This window comes from Equus quagga, chromosome 6 (assembly GCF_021613505.1).
Source record: "Equus quagga isolate Etosha38 chromosome 6, UCLA_HA_Equagga_1.0, whole genome shotgun sequence".
Taxonomy (NCBI): domain Eukaryota; kingdom Metazoa; phylum Chordata; class Mammalia; order Perissodactyla; family Equidae; genus Equus; species Equus quagga.
Window position 1 is genome coordinate 35,725,251 of NC_060272.1, and position 12,654 is coordinate 35,737,904.

At 39.9% G+C, this 12,654-nt stretch overlaps 1 long non-coding RNA gene across 1 annotated transcript; it reads left to right on the plus strand.

The window, feature by feature from the left end:
- The first annotated feature begins 848 nt into the window (after positions 1-848).
- Positions 849-11,809, plus strand: LOC124241402 (uncharacterized). The gene is made up of 3 exons (XR_006889188.1): positions 849-957; positions 3,432-3,520; positions 11,141-11,809. It is a non-coding gene; the product is annotated as an uncharacterized LOC124241402 (long non-coding RNA).
- Positions 11,810-12,654: the final 845 nt, after the last annotated feature.

Here is a 12,654-nt window from a genome sequence, read left to right on the forward strand (position 1 = left end):
GTTAAACCACCTCTAAGGAACCGTGAGAGCAGCATCAAAAAGGAAAAGAGGTACATCAAGAGAAGGCAGGAGGTGCCAAAGTCAACCTCTGCCGGCTTCCCGGCTATGCCAAGGGCTGGCCCATGTGGGGAGGTGCCATTAGTGTGGGTAAAGAGATTGCATATCTTTGGGTGGAAATTCCTCTGAGCACGCCAAATATCAATATTGTGTTTCATCTGACATTCTCTATTCACTCTCTCCTGCCACACCTTTCCAACTGTGGTGATGGGAACAATAACAAGCTTGTGCTATTTGGTTCTATCAGAGCTATTTTTATATATCGCCTAAAAATCATGTATTCATTGTTATACAAATTTAAATTTATTAGCATAATGTGACTTGGAAAAACCAGTGGTAGATATTTACTCTTTGGCCTTTCTCCATGACTATCCTTTTTTTGTTAACCTCAAAAATACGCCTTATACGGCCAATTTCTGCTAAGTAGCTTAAAGTGTCTCACATTTTGACCTAACTCTCAACATTAAATTCCATAAGAGTTACAGGCAGAAATGGGACATATTTTCATTACCATGACCTCTCCATTTTATAAGTAAATACGGTGAATCAGAAAAGGAAAAGATTAAGCTGGTCTCTGAATCTGGAGCTTTCCTTTATTTATCAAAGAGAAGGGATGAGCAAGGTGGAAGGGGAACTAGACAAACTATTAAATCCTGTTCTTGCCTCTGGCTGGCTGTTTGGCCTTATAAGCCACTTGCACTCTCTGAGCCTCCCTCTTGTGTAAAACGGCAGAGTCAAATCAGACGAACGCTAATATCCTCTCACAAACTAACCTTGATGCAGGTGTGACCGCATCGTTCTGTAAAGAAGAGTACAACAAAAGACAGAAAAACAGAAATGCAGCCAATTCTTGATCATCTCTTCAAAGAGAGGGAAATATTTCTGCAAATCAGCCAAAAGGTATGTTTATCTGCCTTATAGTTTAGTGCAGGTATAATGAAACTACAATCAACAGGGCCAATACAAAAAGATCTGAGAACCTGCTCAATCTTTTCATCAATCAAAACATCAGGTGAACTGAGCTTGGCCATTTTGGTTTGTTTTTTATAGCTCATACCCAATCAGGAGGGCAGTGGTGTGTATTGGGGGCTGAGAAATAAGTGGATATTTTGCTTTAGAAATTCTTTCCTGTTCGCCAAATTGAGCACAGATAGCCTCGAGCCTCTCTCTAATTTTCTACTGGATTATAGATTAAGATAATCAACCAATAAATGGACAAGTACAATATTTATGGAGCAGCTGAAAAGGGAGCAGGACTGAACTAAGCACCCTAAGGAATTCCAAAGAATATTACACAGGGTTCCCCAGCTTCATGGGATTTATAATCTATTTGCTGAGGGACAACACTAACACACTTGAGATATACAACGAAAAACTGCTAACGAACGCGCCTCAGTGCAAATACTTCTAGATGGAGAAAAGGAAATAATTTCCATAAAAAGAATCTACCTTTGCAATCTATATGGTGAACTGAAATAAAAGATGTGAATAAAAACTCCAAATCAGGTACACTGTCTGACCAGCTCTCACCTCCATGATCACACTGGTAATCTTCGCTAGGAAGACAGTATAATGCTATTCAAGATGAAATTTCAGAGGCAGCTCACAAGAACATTTTAAAATCTGATTTCCAAGTTCCCAAGGGGATTCAACTTTTTAAGAAGAGTCCTTTAACATGTTTTTGAAATCTTTTGGAACCTCTAAAGAAATATTTTTAAATTGAACTGGACAAAGAACAGAGATTCTTAATGGCAGTTTTGCATTGTGCCTGAAAATTAGTTAGGAAAATGGACAAATCCTATGGGCTTTGTCTTCCTAGAGATTTTTTTTTTCATAAACAAAAGAGAAGGTCCTTATAATGGAAAACTAGTTCCAAAATATACAACTTAAGAGAAATATGGGAAAGGAATTATTTTTCTCCAAAATACTTTTCTTCCTTCTCCTTGTTCTAAACGATTATTGCAGTGGTTTTTTTTTTTTTTTCCCTAAGAGAACAATAGACTCTTATTTCCACAAAATAAACGATGTAAGCAATCAAAAAATACTTCCCTAATGGAAGACAGATAAAAGAGAGAGAGAGAGAGAGAAAACCCACTCCCTAACAAAAACAAAGAATATCTCCAGCACTGTAGTTCGTATTCAAATGGAAGAAAATAAAATGAGCTTTTAACATAATGATTTTACTGTTTAGAGAGTACTGTTCCCATTTTCACATTTGAAACATGTGCCAAACAACTCAGAGGTATTGGAGGGAGCGTGAGGAAGATCAGAGAACAAGTACTTCTTGGCATCCCAGCCTAACTGTGCCACGGGCACAGAAGATTATGAAATAAAAAGTCATTCCTCAAGTGGGAAGGTGTGTCTATTTGTCCCTTGAATACCAAGACTTCTCTTTGAGTTTTGTTTTCAACCAGATGATCAGAATATCTACTAGCAGATCTAGCTGTGGGTAAAATGGAGAAGTAGCAGGTAATAATTCTATTTAGTGAGCGCCTACTGCATACCAGGTGCTTTACAATACACAACTCTGTCTTCACAACAGTCCTCCAAGGGAAGGCACTACAGTCTTACAGATACAGAACCTGAGGCCCAAATAATTCATTAACCCTTGGTCACACAACATATAAATGGATCCAAGATTCGAATACAGTTATTTCTAGCTCAAAAGCCTTCATTCAGTCTCCCTTTCCTTACGACCACCTCTCCATTGAAAGAGTTCAGAAAATGCCACCCCAAATTAGGCCACTTTGGCATATTGATTATTTTGAGCTGAAGGCACTTGAGAAACAGCAGAGGCAGGAAGAGCCCTCTGACCTCCCCCTTTCTCCCTAAAAGCAGGTGATAAGATTTCCTATGAGAAAGGTACCCTTCCTGTCCCAGAAAAAGAAGAACATTCTTATCACTAGAGACCGGAAGTCGATGCCAAAATGGACTTGTTCAAACATACCCCACTAAAACCACCCTGATCTTCCACAAGTTTCTCCAATGTATTTCTGAGCCACTTCCTCACAATTCACTGCCCCTAGCCCAAGCTCTTTTGTCCTGTCACATCCCCACAATTTACCGTTCTTTGTTTAAAAAGGTATATGAGTTTCAGGGCCTAATGGCTTCTTTGGGTCTTCATTTTCCTTTTGAGGAGTCCTGTGTGCATGTGAAAATATTAAAGAAAATTTGTATGCTTTTCTCCTGTTAATCGGTCTTACGTCAGCTTAATTCTCAGGCCTGGCCGCAGAACGTGAGAGGGTAGAAGGAAGTTTTTCCTCCCCTGCACCATCCGCCCAGAGGTCTCGTAGTTCTCTGTGGTCTTCCGATCATAGAGGAAATTAAAACAATTCACATATCTTGTTAATGATTTAATGTGTTTTCTGTCCAAGATTCATACTGGAGAGAATAATATTTAAACTTGAGTCTCCAGCGGCAACATTTCAAAGCATCTGGAAAGGAAGGATGTTTCCAGGCTGAGGTAAGACTTGGTCACACCTTTCAAACCACCCCACATGGGACCATTGTGTTGCACAACTCCAGGGTCAGGTACACGGGAATCTCAGAGAATGGTGGGCCTCGGAGTTGCATAGGGCACTTCTGCCATGGCTGTGTGGCCATGGGGGACCAGACAGCCCATAATCATCAATAGTTAGCAACTAAAGATGCCTTTCTGATCATCTCAGTCCGACATCTGCTTATTTTACAGAAGAGAAAATTCAACCCTAAGCAGTTAAGCAACTGCCCTGTAATATCAGAGCTGGAATTATAATTAGTGTCTCATGTGGGGGAGAGGGCAGGTCAGGGAGAGGTGAGGAAACCAAGACACAACGGAGACAAATTTATTAGACTTCCAGTTGGGTCTCATAGTTGATGCTTGAAAGAAATTAACCCCATCCGTTCTTCCCACATACACCTTTCAACTAATTTGCCAACCTGATAAAGCGAATTACATTTACCTCAAAGACATGGAACAGAATCACAATCCAGGTACAAGTTTTCCTCTCAGAAAAAGGTCATGGATATTTCAACCCCAAACTTGCCAGCTCTAACATTAGTCTTCCAATCTTCATGGGTCTAATTATTCCTCTAGGTTAAGAAGTATTTACAACTTTTACAAAGAAACTGAACAGTTTTGGAAATTCTGTGCAGTCTCCTTATTGCAAAGCTCTAGCTAGCAAGCTAGAACTGTTCTGTAGTGGATTTCAAACTGTGATTGCTTGGTTTCCAGGGAAGAGCTTCAAGAGTTCTAGAAAATATTTGATTTGCTGGTTACCAGATTACTCACCTCAGGACAGAGAGAAGCTAAATCACCAGGGGAGTTAACATGATTCAAACAGGGCTGGAGGCTGGTTGCCCTATTTGTTTATCATCTACTTCTTGGGGTCGTCCACCCAAACTATGACCTAGCACCCAGGATTTCCTTGAAAATAATGTTCCATTGATTTAGAAAAAAGTCCATTGAATGTCAAATTACACAGAGAGTTCTGTAGCTCCCAAAAGCTACAGAAAGCTCCCTGAGAGAAGTTTCAGCAGTGGGGATGTTCGCGTTTAGCAGATTTCTCAGGATAGCAATCACAGTTGTAATTGCTCTGAATACCCAATCTAAAATTGCTGTGCAAAACATGGACAATTGAGGCACAGAAATTTCATCAAAACAATGTTATTTTGTTGAAAGAATGAAACAGATGCTGATATGAGCACTACTAAGTGCAAAGCTTAAGAGCTGAAGCTGAAGACAGTAGACTTATTAAGGATTTGGATTTTGCTTTTAAAGCATTATCATTTTTCTGAGAAACCATTGGCTAAGCTTCTTCCCTCTATAGAGTTGTGGAAGGTGCACACTGCTAATTGGACTCCAGAACCACTTCTAATCCTCTTTTCTATGCCTCTTTTATGGTGTGTCAGCACCAACTTTCTCACTGAAAAAGAAAAGGCAAGAATGAACAAGATTTTAGAAGTTAGAAAGGTGTTTTATCTCTCAATCTTAAAAAGTGGCATATAGAAGCCTGCATGTTCTACTCAGGCATTTCTCAATAATGGGTCACAATTCCCTGGGGGTTGGAGAAATGTTTCAAGAGTGTGTTCAAACTAAGGGGTGTTCAGAAAGCTTCCGTCTTTGTCCTGGGCCCCAGCACTACCTGGAGTACCGGTAAGGAGAGTGGGAAGAAGGGGTGCCAGTGAAAAGGCTGTGTGTGTGCTCAACCAGGAAGGGGAACTACAGGACGAGAAAAGGCCCGCCCTTCCATTCAGGTCCACACCCCGTTGCCACAAAATGATTGTGCTGTGAAAAGGCGGATGCTTGATTACCACCACAGCCTGACTTCAGCCTGGTCTTTTACGTCTATGCTTACGAGGTGGACATAGAGCTGACAGACTCTATGAGGTCAGAAATGTCTGCCTGGACTGGAAAGAAATTTGGGGTAAACCCCATGAAGTCTCACCAGAATACGTTTCCAACACCAAGGATAACAGAGTATAGTTGCACCGATGGCCATGCCCTTCTGGACACACCCACAAAATAAGACTCTATGTTAAAACATAGAAAGTGTTGCTATCGTCTGAGACATTGCTCATCTCTAGAAAGAAGAAAAATTTTCAGACGCTGCGCAGTTTGTTGCTGAGTTATTAGAAGATTGCAAATTCTTCACACAGGTGCACTGAGGATACCTGATGCCCAGAATATGGTAGCCAACTGTTAGACATTCCCTTCCCCTAATTTTGAAGTTGAACTTATCCTCTTTTCAATTTTTTTTATAGTAAAGATTTCTTTAGTTAATTTTTTTCAGTTCAATAGTCATTTACTGAGCCCCCATTGTGTGTCTAGCAGCTAGGGAGATATGGTCCCTCCTACTGAAAGGAAACTAAAATTATAAACAAATACACTGTGAAAAGTGTTATGAGAAAAGTAAGGATAGGATATTAGAGGTGAAGTGGGGACAGAATTACATTTTTTAAATCAGTTTTCTAAGTAAAATTCCTTTCCCTAAAAGAATTTTCTTTTAAGCTACTTGATACCAGTTATTAATAGAATTTTTGACTAGGATACTAATTTCCTATAAGCCCCTCACTTAAACCCCTCATTTAAACTTCCAGATTATAAATCAGTCCATCATTCAGTCATTAAACAATTACTTAAGCCCCTACTATGTGTGTAGATGATTCATCTTTTGATTTCTAGATCATGAACCAATGGTTTAACGAGCTCAAGCTATCCAAAAGATTTCAATCCTTCAGCAGAAATATCTAAGTTTTTTGCTTATTATTCTTTGCTCAGCTCTCTGGAAAGAATTTGACAAGAGTCCGGGTGAGACATCTAAAATAAAAATAAAAACCACCTTACCAATCCAGGGAAATTTTTACATCAGCATATCATATTTTATCCAAATAGCCAATATGAAATTTGCTATCCAGATTTCACAGCATAATCAAACAATAACAAGAAAAAGAAGTTCCTTCAAAATATGATCTAGGTAAGATAACCAACAATGTTTATCTTTCCCTGAGCTATTGTGATGATTAATAAGATAGTGTTCACAAAGGACTTTGAAGGAGTAATGTAAAGTACTTTGAAGCATTATCATTTTTTTATTAATGAGTTTTGATTCTGACAGCTGCCAATTGCACTGCAGCCATGGTAAACTCTTCTTGGTCGTCCCCACAAAGGAAGGGAAATACGATACAAGAGAGTAGATAGTGTTTGGTGGCAGATAATACTTGCTCCAAAAGAAAGCAAAATCCTGCTAAAGACAGAAGTTATAGGTAAATCAACTGGAAAGCAATCAGGAGGGACAGGCAGTGTTAGGACGGGACCAAAGCTAGTATAGAAAGAAACACACTCCAAATGCCCATAGAAAAATTTGAAAAGATAACCCAGAGTTGTCCACACCAACCCAAAGTTAATTGTAGTGCATTCATTCATTCACTCGTACTTTTATACCAAATATTAAGCATCTCTATATGCCACACAAAGTGCTAAGTGCTGAAGATATAAAGACAAATAAAACGACGTCTGTTTTCAAGGGACTTACTCTTTCCTGGGGGGCAGAGAGGAAAAAGAGGAAGCATGTTGAGAAGCACCTAAACAAATACTTAATACTGAAGAATTGTGGAGTATATGAAAAGGAACAGATACAAGGTGGAGAGGGGACAGGGACACAGAGGAAGAAGGGCTCTGTTTTCAGGGAAGAGAAGTACTTGGAGAAACTCAAGAAAGACTGTGTCTTAACAGAAGGACAGGGCAAGGAAAGGCATTTCAGACAGAGGGAACATCAGTAACATAGACTTCCTGTGAGCGGCATCCCATAGAGTTGTACCAGTGACCACTCCAGATACAGTGCCCCTGGATATGAGTAAAGGTTTAAGGGGCCCACAGTGAAAGATAAGGCTTGGTGAGAAGGTAAGGACCAGCTCTAGGAATTAAGACTCATCGTAAAGGCATTGAGTACCCTTTCAAGTTTTTTAAAGCAGGTAAGTAGCATGATCATATCGTGGTTTCGAGAGATTTCTCTACTGTCAGCATGAAATTTGGAATGGAGAGAAGGATGGCTTGGAGGGTCACTTGGGAGCCTGTTGTAATTGTCCTTGTGAAGGATTCCAGGGGATGGAGGGGAAGGGACAAAGTTACATGCTAATGAGGTGACATCAGACTTGGATACTGATAAGAGTAGAAATGGGGGGAAAGAAGTATCATGAAAGTCGTGCCCAGCTTCATGACTTGGGTGGCTGAGTCAGCAACCGAGAGAGGAAAAGAGGAGGAGGGAAAGCCAGGGAGGCAGGAAGTTCACGTTTTCCTTCTCATGTATTCCTGATCTTGGTGACTGACCTCACTACTCCCCCTGTCCGCAAGGTACCTGTGCACCATAAATTACTCTTTAGGTGGCAGGAAGAGAAGAAATCCCGGACAGGAACGGGGGTTCCAGAAATAATTCTCTCTTGGGTTTATTGCTTGCTAATGTCACCCTGGAATATGCGTTCAAAGGGTTAAAGCTGTTTTACAGGCAAATTTCAAACAGTGTTTCTGTCACTCCCCTTTCAGATTCATCAGTGGCACCTAAATGAAAATAAAGGTTCAAACTAAGTTCAGAAACCTTTAAAGCACTTTTTAATGGTAGAACTTTAGCATTAAAGGTTTCTTTATTTCTTACTTTGTTTCATGTGTTAAGTATTAACTTGAATTTTGTAAGAATTAGAAGTCTTAACAAATAGTATTTATACTTGCCAATTAAAAATGTGTCTCAAACATCCTCAAAATGCCAAATATATTTCCATGGCATAAACTTCAGAATATGAAGGAATAGCCCAAAACAACTAGAGAGTCATAATTATATGGATATTCTACTTTTAAACAAATCAAATTCATTGGTTCCAATCCCAGGTGCAGACCTGCACACTGCTTGGCAAGCCATGCTGTGGCAGGAGTCCCACATATAAAATAGAGGAAGATGGGCACGAATGTTAGCTCAGGGCCAGTCTTCCTCAGCAAAAAAGAGGAGGATTGGCAGCAGATGTTAGTTCAGGGCTAATCGTCCTCAAAAAGAAAAATTTAGCATTTGTCAGGGAACACAAAATGTGATTTGTTAAAATGTGATTTAGTAGTCTCAGAGAAAAAGATGTGAGGAAATCTTAGTAAACTAAACACTGCCAAGTTCTACTGTGTTAAAATATGATTTAAAATGGTTAGGACAAATTTCAAAGTTGTGTAAGAAGCAGGAGGCAAGTTGCAAAATGCTGAAAGGGATTAGTTGGGAAACTCCAAATATATTTGCAAATACTCTGTGAGTACCCTGAATCCTCCGTAAATGTTAGCTTCTCACATACCTCTCCCTACCCATCCAGACATGCAAATATATTTACTAGTTAGGCGAGAGAGGAGAATGGCTGAAGTCCAAGCCCTGTTGCCACAGTAACCAAGAGACGTAGAACAAGACCATCATGGGCAACTGGAATGGTTGGAGATTCTCCTTAATTTGTCCTCAAGTAGTTTTGCAATAAAAGTAAAACAACACAGGGGTCTCAAGCTCATGAAAATAAAATTTCCTCTTCTTGCAAAAAGAGATACAGAAAAAGAGAGAGAGGAGACAAAGTTAAAGATATTCTCACTCAGATAAAAGAGTTAGGGAAGCAATTAATGCCTTCTCTCTAATAAGCTCTGCACTCCTAATTAAAAATACTTTACAACCGAAGCAAAAACATCGTGCATTCTCTAAGCAAGGACAGCCGGACTAGTTTCTGCTTTAGGAAAAAATTCAAGGGAATTGGAGAATGTTTTCTTTCTTTTTTCTTTTTTAAAGATTGGCACCTGAGCTAACATCTGTTGCCAATCTTTTTTCTTCTTCTTCTTCTTCCCGAAGCCCCTAGTACATAGTTGTATATTCTAGTTGTAGGTCCTTCTGGTTGTGCTATGTGGGACACCGCCTCGGCATGGCCTGATGAGCAGTGCCATGTCTGCCCCCAGGATCCAAACAGCAAAACCCTGGGCCATCGAACCTGAGCGTGCAAACTTAACCACTCAGCCACGGGGCCAGCCCCTGGAGAATATTTTCTATTTAGCCCAGGTAAGGAAGATGACATGAAGTAGTCATTGAAAATACTGTAGCAACAAATGTATCAATCCATACCAGAGTTGGTATATGTTTTAATGGTTTCATGAACAATCTCATATCATAGGAATATGCATATGAAACAATTTTTCCCCTATTCTTTTGACGGCTGTGTTAGTTTCCGAGGGCTGTATCACAAAGTATTGCAAACTGGGTGGCTTAAAACAACACAAATTTGTTCTCATACAGTTCTGCAGGCTAAAAGTCCCAAATCAAGGAGTCAGCAGGGCTATGCTCCCTCTGAGACTCTGGATAGAAACCTTCCTTGCCTCTTAATAGCTTGTGATGGTAGTTGTCAATCCTTAGCTTTCCTTTGCTTGCAGCTGAATCATTCTAATCTCTGCCTCTGTCTTCACATGGCATTCTCCCTCTGTGTGTCTCTGGTTCCAATTTTCCCTCTTCTTATAAGGATCCTGGTCATACTGGATTAGGGTCCACTTTAATTCAGTATAATTACATCTGCAAAGACCGTATTTCCCAATAGGATCACATTCACAGGTACTGAGGGGGTTAAGACTGCAACATATCTTTTTAGGGGACACAATTCAACCCATAATGGCTGCTATTATTGGGATTCGTCAAATCTTCCTCTCCTACTGAGTAGCAGTTTCCTTACAATATCTCAGTCTGATTCTATAGTTAATCAGGCACTCATATTTATCAATATAGTTTTAATTAGGTTTGTAAGATTCAGTTCATAGGTAATCATAGGCAATCCAAAGCTCACTTTGTATCACCCGATCAGTCTCTTCTGCAGCTTCCGCAGTCTAGAGGACGTGAGTATCCTCTGCTTTCTCTCACTTCCACTGCTTTTCCCAGAGCTTCCCCCTCTGCCATTGGGTTAAAATGGAGGGAGAGGAAAATGTCCATTGCCGTCTCATATGGCTACACATGACAAGACTGGATGGCTTCCTTGAGTGGTCAAGCCTTTGAGAGGGCTTTTTCACAGGAGCCCCACATGGGATCAAGGTGGACATGAGATGGCCTTTCCCATAGGCAGTGATGGTCTCTTTTGATATTTAGCTACATCTTCTCCATGCCCCTTGGCTGGCAGGAATATTCACAGTTCCCTGCTGGCATGTCCCCTTGCTCAGTGCTGTCGTGGTCCTCAGCAAACCTAGAGTCCCAACCTCATCAATCTTCTACAGCACCCACCTCTGGGGCAGCAAGAAAAGGAAAAATTCATTCTACATACATCTTAGAAATAAGGAATTTGAAGTGGATGACCTTTGTCCCCTGTGGCAGACAAAGCGAGGTGTCTACATGATGCCCATTTTCCGTTTCTTCCATCATAACAGAACCCCAATTTTGTATGATATGGCAATGTGGCCAACTAAATACTTTTCTTCCCAGCTTCTCTGGCAGCTCAGAGTGGCCATCTGACATAGTTTTGGCCAGCGAGAAATAAGCAGACATGGGGATTCTGAGATAACTTTTGATTTCCTGATAAAAGGAAGCACTTTTGACTGTTGCTGCCCCTTTCTGTTTTCCTACCCTAGAAGAAGGCATGTTGTCTGAAGTGCAGAAGCCACCTTGTGACCACAAAGAGCAGGCATGAAGAATCACAAAGTGCCAACCGTGATGTCCCCCATCCGCTGAATCGAAGCCAGTAGCTGCTTACCTCCAGACGTCTTATCATGTGAGAAAACTGAAGACCTATTTGTTTAATCCAGTGTTAATTGTGTCCTCTGTTTCTTGAAGTTAAAGCTTTCTGGTTTGATTCTACCAAGGCGCTTTGCCCACTGGGATGACTCTGCCAGATCAGGAAGAGCTGTGGCCGAGAACACATGCAACAAGGACAAAAATTATGTCTCCTGTCTTGCAAGTTGAAAAGTTATCACATATTGTAAACCAAAAACCCTCTAGTCCCTGAATTTAATTTTGTTATCCATATCCCTTGTCGCTCGGACTCTCCAAACCTCCCTTCAATGACCTGTTACCATATTTTCCTGCAGAGTTTTATGACTCTCTTGGTTGGTTGTAGGTGTTTAATGATAATAATAATCCAGGTTCTCCTTACATCGTTATTATAGTGCAGGGTCCTGAAGAGCACTCCCTTGGCCTGTCTGAACAGGAAATGAAATTGTATAGATGGTATGATCACATCCATATAAAAGCTCAAATTAGATGACAAATAAAAAATTATGGAAGAGAAATCTACTAGATTATTAAGGATAGTTGTCTTCGGGCAGTGGAAAATTTCCTACTTTTCACTTTCTCTTGAGCTATCTATGTTGTTCGTGCTTCTTCACAATGGACAAAAATAAAATAATCTTTTTAAGAAAATAATAATAATAGATAATTAAAATAGTAGAGATTTTCCTCACATTTCAACCACAAAAATATACAAAATTTGTACGTCGGTACTTCAAATCTGGAAGAGACTAATAGACCAGATGGTAATAATTTACTGCCTAAGAAAATGGGGCTCCACGTGATTCTGTGGGAGCAGACCACAAAATCTCCTACAAAATTCCCTCCTCCACCCACCGAAGCCAAGTCTTTGGCAACTGCTTCAATGACCTTTCACCCAGCCAATTCCCAGCCGATTTAGATTCTTCTGGAGTTAAATCTTCTTACCTTCATCTTTCTTGATAATATCTTATCAGAAGAAATCTTTGAAAATTCACCTATTTCAAAACTTTCTGATCTGAAAATCAAAGAACCTGAAATCTTCTGATTTCTCACAATTAGTAAGCAGAAAGTGACATTGCCATCCTCTGAATTTTCACCACTGTCTTCTACGAGTAAATTCTTTGAGAAGTATTTTTCAAATTTGATTTCATAAAAACACTGTAGTGCTTCCATAGATATTTTACTTTAATTTACCTTTTGAAATAAATATTTATAATTTTAAAGAAAAGGTGAAGTAATGCAAGAAAAACTTGAAGCGTAAGTTTGTCTTACACCACACACAGGTTCACAACTGACTTCCCAGAAGTCAATTCAGTCAATAGTTTGCTGTGAAATTTTTCATCCAGGTATGTATCTTTTTTATCTCTCACACACAAAA